The sequence below is a fragment of the Coloeus monedula genome (assembly GCF_965178545.1).
Source record: "Coloeus monedula genome assembly, chromosome: 8".
NCBI classification, from domain to species: domain Eukaryota; kingdom Metazoa; phylum Chordata; class Aves; order Passeriformes; family Corvidae; genus Coloeus; species Coloeus monedula.
Window position 1 is genome coordinate 6,455,801 of NC_138788.1, and position 13,662 is coordinate 6,469,462.

Below are 13,662 nucleotides of genomic sequence, written 5' to 3' on the forward strand. Positions count from 1 at the left end.
AATAAAGGTGTACATGCTTCACAGTGGGCAGATTTAGCCATTGGAGCAATTTTTGTAGGGATCTGGTGGATTTTCCTTCACTTGAAGGCTTTAAATCAAGCCTGCAGGTACTTCGATATGCTTTAAGCAGAACTTGCAGACTTGATTCACAATTGCCTTGAGTGAGGTTTTTTGGACTGTTTTGTACAGCTGGACAGAGCAGATGGTCAGAAGATCTCCCTAAGAGATCTGTGTTTAAATAAGCAAACAAACAACCCCCTTGAAAGTGATATCCACACATACAGATGGATGAAAATTACAAGTCCTTAGCAATACTAGAAAAGGAAATGTTTGCGTCTGCTGTCACTGACCCATTTTGGTATTCCAGATGCAGGCTAATTTGCAGGGAAACGTGGTAAACTGTTCATGCTGAGGACAATGTTAAGATATGGCACTTGTTGGGGGAATGACCCCCACACCCTACGGCCCCATGGTGTTGACAGGAGCAGCCTCTGGTGGTGTATCCCTGCTTCCTGACTTTGGATTCCCACCCACACCTGAGTGAGGTGCTTCAGGTCTGTGAGCACCCAGTACCTGGAGGGGTGCAGAGCAAGGCTGTCCCAACTAGGCAGCACATGGTGAGGCTGGGCTTCTCTTTAAACCCAGCTGCCCAGCTGGGGTCTGTCTGTACAGCTTTGTGGGTGCTTGGACCAGGCCCCTCTTCCCTAAGGGCCAACCTGGGAAGGCCCCAGCCCTCCCAGAGAATGTCAGTGAACAGTTGGAGCTCTTCATTAGAGGGAACCTAATTAGACATTTATTATTTATGTGATTTTACATTAATGGCCTGGCAACAAGATTTATTTCTCAACTTATTTGTTTCACAATGTGGTTTCTTCAGCAATCAATTGATATTTGGTTAGCTTAATAACTATCTTGTTAAAATTAAATTAAATGCTACTCTGATTTAACTGTATTAAAATAAATGTTGTCGTTGTTAATGAAATGCAAATAAGTATTTAAATTGTGGCAGTGCTTCATTGAGTTGCCACTGTTGGGTGGAAGGATGCTGAAGAACACGCCAGTGAGGCGGGGGATGACAGGAAGTGCTGAGAGCTGGGACCCCAGCCAGCACCCCCAGGGCAAATAGAAGCGTCCCCCTGGCTCCAGCAGGTCCTGGATGATAACTGCAGTGGTGTATGAAAGCAGTTCCTCTGTTTAGATAGGATACCTGATCTTAAAACTTTCACTGTCTGATATGCCCACTGGGCTAGGTGAAACACTCTGGCTATGAGCATCTAAAAGCAGATGCAGGTCCCTCATGTCTAAATAAATAGCAGTGAGTTAAAATAAGGGATCCTCAAGCTTTCCCTGCAGTGTGGGACAAAACCTGATAGAACATTGGTCTCTGTGCTTATTCGTTTCCTGGCACCTTGTGTTCCCATGCACAGAGGCCTGAGCCCACTGCCTTGGCAGGCATGGATAGAGGCAGGGATAGCAAGAGGACTTCTCTGCAGGTTCCTGCTGTGCAAATGCCTGCCCCTCTCACCTCCTCATAACACCCCCTTCCTCTGGCAGGTAGCAAGTATAGACATGGAAAAAGTAATCAGTTTGGGCTGGAAGTAAGGATTTATGAGCAGACAAAGCAGCTCGCTTATCTCTGCTGCTCCTTAGGTCTGAGGAGAAATCCCTGGGTGCAGGCTGTAGGTTGCCGCACACCAGCAGACTGTGGACCTCTGCAGACCTTTCCATCCCTGTAGATGGAAATAATGATGCCCATACGAAAATTAAAATGTTTTAAATCAGAGCTTTCCACTGATATGGATGCCTATATGAAAGAGTAGAAACAGCAGCTAGGGTTAGCTAGAGTCATTAGGAGAAAAGTCCTGATGAGTTGCCAAAGCTTTAAGCTGAAAGTACATGATCTGAAATGCGTGGTGGGTAGAGTTGATCCAACTTCCTTTGTAGTGGGCATGATACCACTTGTGACTGCAGCAGGAGCCAGGGCAGGGCTGCCCATTAGAGAGAGAGAGAGGTGAATGCAAAGGTCTACCTCCACAAGTAGGGTCAGGTGTACATCCCTGCGTTCAGAGGGGCCTGTGTGCTGCCCAGAACGATGGAAAAAATTAAGACAATGGTGCTGCATGAGCAACTGGTCTTGTCCTTTGTTTACATGTGCAAAGAAATTGTTCATTTATATCACTAGTGTCCAAATTTGTACTCACAAGTCCTTGTTACTGAGTTACAAGTACTGCAAGGACAGTTGCCTGTACTAAGTTGGAGCAATGCCTGAAGAGAAATCTTTGAAATAACTAAGTGCAAAAAAGGATTGGCCACAGGGTGAGTTCCCAGTTTTTCTCTCTAAAAGCATGAGCACATCCAGGCATTTAATATTTACACAAACCATGTAAGCAGTTAACTGGGCAGCAAAGAGCAAACTTCTAAAACAAACCATGCTGCAGTTTTTAACACTTGTATTTTTGCCCATATGTGTTACCAGTTATTGACACAAGTGCAAGGAGCACACATGGATGCTATAGGGAGACATTATTCAAGATGAAGTACTGTACTGGATCTGCATTACCTTCACAGTTCAGATATACAGGCATTTCAGCATAGGCATGATTTAAAAAAAATTATTATTTTATTTTATTTTTGTTTTGTTTCTGGATGTAATGATGCAACAGATCTAAGCCTGGGGGATATAATAGATAGAATGAAGAATCAGGACAGAAAGGAGTTAAGTTTAGCTCAGTATGAAGTGTGCAAAGATTTAGACTTGGTGTGGTTTTTAATAAACTTAGATGAACAACATATGATGCCTTGTGTTATATTAATCTTCCAGTGCTTGATGTTTCACATGATTTTCCAGCAGCTTTCATTTATTGAATTCCCTGCTTAGATTTTTAGTGAAAAGCAAAGAAGATTATGAAACATCCCGTTTTTAATTCTAATTTAATTACATACAATTAGCTAAATACATCATTTGCTACAACTCCAGTTAATACATAGTTAAATGTAATTTTTACAATAGTGTGCCAAATGACATATTAATATTTGATATCATTACCATTAGACTGCAAAAATACTTGCATACTGTTTATTAGGATGTGATATGATGTGTTTCTTCAGAGGTTGACTATGTAGGTGACTAAGGATTATGAAATAATTCTCAACCCATACCCTGGATTTTAAAGCTTCCAGATTTGTTTGTTTATGTTAGAATAGAATAAAGTCAAGTTCCTGACACTGATTTTGTGGCATGGTTTTCTAGAATAACTGCATTCAGCCTTATTCCTGTTCAGACTACAATTTTGTAGTTATACTTAGCTGAACCCCAGTTCCCTGAAGTTTGGTTTCTTTATTCTTCTCTATTTTTCAGTCTGCCAAGAATGATGAGGGGAAAATTGATCCTGCCTTGGGGATGAGGGACTGGAGTAAATGGTCTCTGTGGGGCCTTTTCAACCCTGTTTTTCTTTGATCCTGCATATTTTGGAGCTCTCATACATCCAGCCAGATCATGGTGGAGTCAAAGCAAACTGGTGTCCACACTTGGCTACCACATCTATACTGAAAAAAGAGAGTAATGCAGCTCCAGCCATCACTTGGGTGTTTTACAACAATTGTGCTGGTGAGACAGGGAGATACAGGGCTCTCTCCTGGCTTGGGTGTTACTGCCACTGCCCTGAGGGATTTAGTACTAGGTTGAACCCCTAGCCTCCAGGCTTTTCACTGAGTCCTGGGATTCTTGCTGCCTCCCAGCTGGAGGGGGCTGCTGTGGTTCCTGACTGTGCTGGATGCCCTTCGCTGCAGGGCCTGGAACATATGGCATTAGACAGTAATGCACTGTGCTGCAGTTGCAGAGAGATTGGAAGTGTTGTCTGGTGTTGTGCAGCACAGCAAACCAGCAGCGGTTTGTGTCGAGCTGTGCCAGCCAGCGGTGTGTTGGAAACATCAAGATATTGCAAGAGAGATTTGAGGTTCCAGATTTCATCCTGGGTTTGAATTTTGTCTCTCCTAACCCTAGGCATGGCTCACTCCAGGGCTTTAGTCTGGCCCAAAAGCAATGACAGGAAGCATTTGTTAACTTGAAATGACATTTGCCTTTCCAGGGCCACCCAGTATCTGCGCTTGCCTTTCCAGGGCTACAAGTACTTCCAGGTGTTCGGGGTAGAGCCATATGTAAAAACATCCTTTTCAAGAGCAATAGTGCTCTGCCACTTGTGCTGTCTGCAACATGGAAGCAACAACAAACAGGAAACCTTAGGGATGAGGGTCAGGCAGAAATATAGGTTCTGGCAACTGGTTGGAAACATCTAATAATAATGACTAATTTAGAAAAATCAAAATGAGGTGTTACTTTAGTTGTGGTGCCAAGTTCTGGGCTGAGTGGCCTGGAGGATGGAACTCCTAGATGTGATGAGCAGAAGCTGCAGCAAAGCAGTAGGACTCTGTATTTATGCAATACTATGACATTTGTGATTTGCTTTGAAAATAACTACAAGTAGCTGCAACTCAAGAAATGCGCAAACTGCCCCAGAGCTGCCTTTATTTTTCTCGGGGATCGCTTCTGACAAGAGGGGAGTTTACCCTGTTTTTTTCCTGGAGTCTTTGGGCTGGATGCCTGTGTCTGTACTGGTGGTAAACCCAGGCAGGCAGAGGCTGTGAAGGCTGTTTGACATCTGTGGGATGTAATAATGAGTTCACGGAGGAAGAACAATTGCTTTGGCTTTCATTGTGTCCTTCTGGATTTTTGTTCAAAAGTATAGCTACATGATGCTCGTGGAGGGTTTCTTTATTTCTTTCCTTCTTTCTTCGTCTCTTTTAGCGTCTTGAGACAGAACTGTTTAGCAACAGAGCTTAATAGAGTGGAAAGTAACAGCAAAGAGCAAGGAGAGAGAGGTGAGGTGAACATGAACTGGTTTCCGCAGTCTCTGACAGCTCATTTGGTGGGAATAATGAGTAATTTATGTAGCATTCCCCACTTCAGATTATCGAGTGGCTAGACTGAAGCTGGGAAACACTCCAGATCCAAATCAGATACAACAAAGGGGATATTTGTAGTCCTTTGTGTATTCCTTTATTTTACTCATTTTTATTAATTTCCTGATACTGAGAGTATTTGGGGGGGTGGGGAAGGGAAGACAAAGTTTCACATCCCACGCTCTGTCCTCTGTGGTAGTCTCTCAGGGTGTTGGGATCAGCACATTCATGGCAGGTCTGTGAGGCAGCACTGTGAAGTTTGGATGAGATTTGGCATCAGGCCCTCTGCCCTGCTCTGCCACAGAATCTGTCATCTGTCCTTGATTGAGCCCACCACTGATCAGTGAGAAGAAACTGAAGAAATAAAGTATTTAGGTTTAGTTTACCAGTAGGGAAGGGTCGCTGTGAAGTACCACCAAATCATTTGCTGGTTTACAGGCAAGTCAGTGTGCCTCTTCAGATCCAGACTGACACTCAGCTAGTTCTGCTTTGTCCCAAAATCTGGGCTACCAGAAGAAAGCACAGCGAAGGCAAAACTGAAGTCCCTGTCCCTGCAGTCTCAGCCCATACAGCAGCTCCTCCCCAGCTGTGTTAGGCAAACAGCCTGAATTTGTAACCTAGTGGCCATGTGTGCAGTCCCATCTCACTCACAGAGTCAGCACTGCTGTGGGTGTCTTGTCCTGCCCTGGGGAAGGACGAAGGTCAGAGAAGAACTTGGCCAGGGGTATGACTTCTCCCAACTGGCCAGGGAATGCTGAAGATAACTTCTCATCTTGGAGCAGTTCAAATAAAGGCAATTAAATCTTCGTAAATTCAGAAAACAGTGTTCTCCTTGAAAAACTTCAGAAAAAAAAAAAAATCTAACGGAGAATGTGGTCCAGATGATTCTAGACGCTGACCCCATCAGCTGCTGCCTCCAAAATGGTCATCCCAGCCTCATCCCTACTAGCAGTGCAACTGCTCTGTGTAACAGAGACACTTACAAGGGTCAGGATGATGCTCTGTGGCCTGAACATGCCAGGGGAGCTGGGGTGACCAGTTCAGACCCCTGGGAGTGCTGCACCTGCCTGAGTCCTGCCTGCCCTCCTCATGCTTTGGAAGGGTTTGTGCAGCTGGGTTCTGGTTACCTAAAGACAAATGATACACAGTAGATTGGGAAATGTCTCCTATTCTGTAAAACCAAAATGAACCAGCAAAATCCAAATAAACCTCCTAGAGGCCTTTTCCTACTGCAGCTATTCTAATACAAGGGGTTAGGATAACTTTTATTGGTGGGGAGGAAAAAGGGATTTTGGCTGGCAATATATTTTGCCTGTTTTGCTGCTAATGAAATCACATGCTACCCTTAACGGTTAAGGGCCTATCCACCTTACAGATTGTAAATAACTTTTTTGGACAACCATTAAACAAATTTAGATATGTCCTACTTACATTATTCACGTGAGCTAGGATTATTGGAAGTAGTGTTTCTTTTCCATTGGAAATCTTTATAGCAAATATAATGTTTCTATTAGTTTCTGAACATGTGTGTCCTTGGAAAAAAATATGCCATCAATTCCTCTGAGCCTGATACTCTCCAACTGCAATCCTTTTATGCCACTGCACCCGTCTTTAGTAGACAACATTACTCGCTCTGGTTTTATACTGGTATGTCTAGAAATAGAATTAGGTCTTCTACCTCCAGTCAGCATTAGTAGGCATTAATCCTCTTTGGCAGAGGGAGCAGCCAGCTCTCTGCCAGCTGCTGGCAGGTCTCTGGAAGCACTGGAGTTGATGTCAGTTAAATGCATACAGTGTTCAACAGAGAAGTATCATAAGTTTCTTTAAGATGAGTGAACACACTTAAAATTTAAGGCAGCTCTTAGGATGGGCCCTCTGTACTCCCATGAGCAATTTGGTAGATGCTAAGAGAGGAAAACACAAGTGAATCATCTATTTTTCCCATTCTTATGGCAATTTACTAGTGTCTCAATATCTCAGTTTGTCTGTAAAACTGACAAATTGCTCACCTGGACGCTTCACCACAGAGTAATGAAACTTATCTAATATCCTGCAATGATAATGTTGTAATTGTAGCAATTGCCATCAAAAGGGCTGAAAGTGTTCAAAGGAGAAGTTGTTATTCTATTTTTGTGAGTGGGGGAAGTGAAACAGAGAATGGTGATGACCTGTAAGGGGAACAAGTGGCAGGAGCCAGGCTTCCTGACACTCCCTGCCTCTCCTTCAGGGCATCAGGCGTGAAGTCTGGAGGAGCATTAGGGACACTGCCATAACAGGAGTCTTCTTGTACCTCTTGAAATATTGTAGCTTCATAAGCAGCACACGTCTATAGGATATTGGCTTGCCTGGGTGCAGGGGTAGCTCCTGCAGAGCCTCCTTGGGCGTTTGCGGGTGAGGACAACTGAACTTCCTTGTCGGATCAGGACTGGATCTGTCTATCGTAAGAAGAGAAATATCTGTAGTTCTCTCCTCTAGAATCTGATCTTAAGATTTTCATAATGCCATTGCTTATACATGCTTCCACACCTTGTTCTCCTTTTATCAATATAAATCTACTTTTTCTCTCCTTTTAAGCAAAAGGCTAGTATTTCTTTCCATCCCACACAATCTAAGCCTAGAATACCTGCAGTTAGCTTAAACACCACTAACAAAACCTCTACGTTTTACAAAGAGTTGGAGGCAAGGTGATGTAAAATTCAAATATAAGTATATGAAAGCCAAACTAGCCTTCGGATAGCTACGGATAATTCTTTCTGTCCCATAAAAGACTAGTAGTTCATACTGTTTTTCATACGTTAGTTGCTGGGATTTCATACCAATTATGGTATTTATTTAAAATAACAAGCTATGTGAGTCCATCCAATTTCCAAGAACACCATTGCCACAGTTCATTACAAGCTATGATTAGTGACAGGATTACATTGTTAATGTCTGCAGGTATTCCGAATATTAGACCTGCCTTTTGTGTGTAGTTCTCCTTTCTGGTTACCTGGGAGTTGTCTGCTTATATTCCGTCACCTCAAATCTTTACCAACCAGAAGTTATACACTTGTAAAACAGACATGCTGCTCTGTTACAGTGAATCAATGCCTTTTCTCTCAGTCCCCTTTCTGTGTGTTATTAAAAATAAAAGGTTTTCTACATACTGCATGAGTGTTGCTGCTGATTAAAAGTTTGCATTGGGGTTTGAACTGAATCCTCAGCACAAGAATGAAGGTAAAAGTTTGCTGACAGCTTGCAACTTTATGGCACGTTTCTTTGAAGTTGGAGGTGAGAGGGGAAGACACAATGATGGGTCTTGGTATCTGTTTAGAGAAGGATTGGGTGATGGACTGGAGTTTGGTCTCCAGAAGACTGAATTTTATTTTCTAGTGCAAGCTGGTGTTGGCTTAGACTATGTTCAGATGCTCAGCTGATTTTTTGGCCAACATGTGATATAGATCTACTGTTCTGATTAATTTGTAACATCCCTAGAATATGGCTTAACTTTCCTGCTAGCCCATACTTTCATTAAGAAATCATGTATTTAAACAGGGTTTACAGCCAAAACTTATGGCTCTAGTTTCAAATTCTACAAGGAGAAGCCAGCAATAGTGAGGTTTGCTGTGGCTTCTTGAAGGTGTGGGACAGCCCATACAACCCTGCAACAGCTGCAGAGGCTTGTTAAACAGCAAGGGCTTGTGGTCCTGGAGATTCGGTAGGTTAATTCACATTAGAAACACTTCAGTGTTTTAGGTGCAAGAAGTGTAAATCGTAGAAGGGTTTTGGTTGTCAAGGACCCTAGAGATCATATAGTTCCAACCCCCCTGCCATGGGCAGGGATTCCACCCACTAGATCAGATCATGAATATGTAAGTAGGTATATGCAGACGTGGAGTGGTTAACCTTTCTCCTCAGAAATGTGTGCACTGTGCCATACAATGGGTAGAACAATCCCTTCATGGAGCTCTGAAATACTGGGTTTGGAGTACGGCAGCAGGGGGAGCAGCATTTGCCACACTCATAGGACAGTACTCAAATGACAGGTTTGAGCTGTGTCCGTCACCAGAATTTATTTCCAATGGAAACCTAAATTACCTGCAGATAATCTAAACAGGACACTTGCAGAAGATTTTAGTCCCTGTATTGCTGCAAGAAGAATGAGACAGTTTCAGTTCAAGTGAAAAGAAGCCCTCATTCTGAGCCCTGTATTAACATATTTTTCATTACTTTCTTTCCAAGTTGACCAAACTGAAAGCAATCTGCCTCAAATTTCAGAGTCAAGATTTTGTGCCAAGATTCTCTGTAAAGTGGGTCAACTATTCAAAGCTGGTAATTTATGTGAATATGGGATTTGTACCAATTTGTTGTTATCTAAAATGACTAATGTTTCATAAAAACAAATTTCTGCTTGTGGATTGCTCTGAGAGTGGCAAATACCGCTTTTGTACCAGTTTGTCACTCTGGCACTGCTCATGGGTGACTGGTGACTTCAGCCAGGCAGGCCTGTCTCCCTCCTTGGGCACTGGTGGTTGAGGTACAGAAAGGCAGGGCTGCCCTTGAAACAATCCAAGAAGGAATGGGAGTCCTTTCTGGAGTGAAAGAGGAGCTATGCCAGATGGATTACAACTTTTTTTTTAGGTCATCTAATGCTGTTTAGGAAAAAAAAAAAGACCTTTATAATATATATTTGCAACCATAAAGCCCCCCAAGACCTTCCTCAGGGCAGGAGGCAGCCAATTGTCAGGCTTGTACATGTTGAACTGATCAATGTAATAGTGAGAGGTCTAATGGGCCATTGAATTCAGCGTTAGGAGAGGTTAATACCTACTGGGCCTGAGCATCCCTAAATCCCCCTGGGCCTGAGCAGGAGCCCACCAGGCACAGGACTGCAGGGAACATCCCTTGCCATGGTTCTCACCCATGTGTGATCCGTATGCTCTCCCTCTCCCTTCCTTTTCCTGTGGCTTTCTGCCCTGGCAGCAAAGCTTCTTGCTGCAGGACATGCTGTGGGATGAAGCAATCTCCCTGTGGAAGGGGTGAGTCCTTGTGAGCCCCTTTTTCAGCGGTACCTGGGCTGGCTGGGGTGGTTTTCAGTAAATTCTAACACGTGGGCCATGGCAGAGCAGCAAGAAGCAGATGGGTGCACGCTAAAAGCAAAGGACCTTTTGGCATGCAGTCATTAGCTGCTGTCGAGTGCATTAGTCCTCTTATGTCTTTGAGAAAGCCATCATTTTGTAACAGAAAATTGCTATTTTGTTTCAAGTAGACTTGATTTCTAGAATAAGAATAAAGCCTCTTAATTAGGGTTATGAAGAAGCAGAATATCACGTGCTTAATAGGAAGGTTAGTAGATGCTAAGCTCAGGGAGGGGGATGGGCTGTGGAAGGGACGATGGGGCTGCTCTGGCATGCTGTAGGGAGGGTGTGGCCCTGCACGGGTGTCCCGCAGCCCAAGGGGCTTGTGCGGGGAGAGTTGCACTCCGGTGCCACTGGAACAGCGCCGGCGAGGTGTGGCTTGGCCTCTTCTGGCAGCAAGGCTTTCACCTCCGCGTCCTATAATCCTTCCACTTCACAGCCTGCCCGGCACCTCTGCCTTCGGCCACTGTTCCAAAAACCCTGCTTTTTGCCAGGGGACTGGGGTAGATGTTGTGCAGATTTGGCTTTGTCAGAAAAACAAATTTTGATCATCTTTGTTCAGTTGGTGTGATTTTGAGATTGGCTCAGCTACTGATACTACTTTTGTTGCTAGCATCCCGTTCCAAGTGACCAACTGTAGCATGTACATTCCTGGTCTCCTCTTCGTTCACCATTTCCAGTTAATTAAATGACGCTTCCATGTATTTAGTCAAGTCCTCTAATTAACGTGCTCCTTAGGGTGGGGTTAGATGGAGTGGCCTGTCTCTGGTAACAGCAGGGCGTGTTCCAGTGGAACACGCACTGCCCCCGAGGAGGACGGGAATAGTGAGGAGGGTGTGAGACGATCCGGTGAGGCGAGAGAGGGGCTGAGAGCGTCCTGCACCCATTCATTGTCAGCCATCACCACCTAGTGGCAAAACGGCTCCGTCTAGATTCATCTGCCAGCTTACGTGTCTCTTGAAAAGCTATTTTTGCCTAAAACCCGAATTTTCAAATAGGGTACTCATTTGCCGGTCTTATCCTGGACTCACACCAGCTTTTATAACTATGCAAAATTTCCTTCCGAGCAGAGAACCACTTCTTCCCACTGCAAACTGACATCTAAACTGGCTCATATATGTTGTCTCCTGGACACCTCGAGTGTGTACACAGATAAAAGGGAAGTGTTTTATTTACGTTTTGCTCAGGAAGTGACCTTTGACATCACCCAGACTCACATACCCAGATTCACAGCACCAATCCTGAAATCCAAGGAGATGGGCATCCATGGTGTAGGTTTTCATCTACTTGCATCAAAGGAATAGAAGCCCCTGTCCCCAAAATAAAAGATATTCTGGTTCTTATTAAGTCCTTTCGTGGTGTACCCTAGAAAATGAGAGTGGTGATACTATATGGTATTGACGTGGGAAGGGCACCTCCATTTCCGCCTTAAAAAGTGGTTAGAAAAACTAAAAAGTTACTGAAGCCCACTAAAAAAATAAAATGGAATAGCAACTATATTGCTGTCCTGGTCTTTTCTTTAGCACAGGCCATGATAATGTATTTCAACTGCCTCGGTTGTGTCTTCATTTTCATTCTCCCCACCCGTGCTTCTGGAATCTTAAACTTATGCCTGTCCTCTGGCAAATGTTCCTCCTTGTTCACTTGGACTCAGTCTTTTGTCTTCTGCTTGTTGCCCTCATGTGCTCCCTTGGAGGGGACTCTACAGGTGAAATCTGGGTAACGTCTGGCAACGACATTTTCTTTAGAAAGGGACTACAATAAAACTTGTCACCGACAGCTCAGTGTGCTCACTGTGGCAATTAACTGACAATGGAGTTATGGCTTCTCCATTTAGTGGTGATTATTCTTTTAATTTCATTATTTCCTAATGGATAAAATGTTTAATGCCCTTAAGAAGTACATTGGCAAGGTGTTTGCTGGCAGAGCAATCTCCCTTCTGCCCCATCACTGAACTAGTTGGCTCCCAGCATGGCTGAAATAGTCCTCTACCTCTAGGGGACAAGAGAAGGGTAGGATGAGCTTGTGTGTGCTCAAAAACTGCCATTTGTGATGGTCCCTCTGTGCTTTTTAAACCCTTTATTAAAGCAGCTGTGTGCAAGAGAGTTTTTCAACCTACCCCCATGCCTTCCATTACCCCAGTTCTTCTTAGGGCTGGTGAGGAACCTAGGCAGGCTTGGGAAGTGCACAACCATGCTGGTAGCCATGGGAGAGTCATGGCTCTTGTCACAGAAACGGGTTCAGCTCTCATAAATCCAATTTGCTTCACCTGCCATTGCCAGGCTTTGGGTGATGCCTGATCCATCCCTTGGTTCCTCAGGCTAATCCCCACAAAGGGCTTCTGCCCGGGGGTGGCACCAGCATAGCTTGGCACGAACACCGTGGCATACCCTGGCAGCATGCAAAACCGGTGACTTTCACGTGCTCCTCTTGAACAGGTGCCTGCACAAAGCTCGAGAGGGAGGCATAATTAAACCATGCCATATTTAGGAGGTCACCTCTATAGCCTGGATCTCAGAAGGGTTGGTAGGCAAGGCAGGCTGACATAGAAACAATTACAGGCTTACTGCTGGGGGAGTTTCTTAGTGTAAACCTTGTGGATTTGGAGCAATGCTGGTTCATGATAAAATACTCCTATTTTCCTTCCTGTTTTTTTTCTTCCCCATGAGAAGAAGTTTTAAAAGTATCTTCAGAGCCTACTACTTTCTGCAAGGGGGAGAATTTTCTGGAAATTTGCTAGAGATGAATATGTTCTGTGATGCCAAGTGTGATTTTCTGGGAAAGGTATATATACAATTCCTGGACTAGCTTGTTGGTAGTTTTATTTTGAAAAGTTTCTTTTGGGGTTTCTCTCTAAGAGTGATAGAATATTAATGTATAGTAAAATCAAAACAAAACCAACCTTCTTTTGGTTGTTTTCTTGACCCTCTGCTAGTGTGCACACCTGAGCATGTATGTGTGTGGTTCATATGACCAATATTCATCCTCCCCTCTCTTACAAAAGTACCCCAACAATGCTGGCTGGTGGGAGATCAGAAATCCCTTCAGGAGCAGAGATCTGTGACACCTGCCTGAGCTGTACTTCAACAAAGGGCAAGTACCATGTGTGTAACGTTTTTTATGAAAATACTTCTGAAGTGTAGGACACTCAGCCAAAGTTACCCTTGTTCTCCAGCGGAGGGATGATGGGCAGCAGACGTCCTCTCAGAAACACAGCCCTCTGATCTTTGGTCACTCCACCGCCTGTTTGCCAACAGGCATGAGAGGCACGAATGGCGACAGGCAGACTTGTCAGCCAGGCAGCGCAAAGCCAGCAGGACAAGTGGGAATGTGCCACCTTAGAGCAGCAGCTGCCCGCGGGCTGCCACAGAAAGCATTTTCCAAGTGTCTCTGGTGCAATTCAGTGACTTATCGGTAGGCTGAGGTTCAGGGAACACGCCAGCTGCATGAGCCTTCTCTCATGTTGAAGGCACTGGGTTGGTAGAAAGGAGGGAGCTAGGGAATCAGACAAAAAAATCAGCAAAGCTCTGTAAAGGAAAGCACTGCTGGGGGACCCAGCTGCCATTCAGTGGGGTGAGTCCGGCAG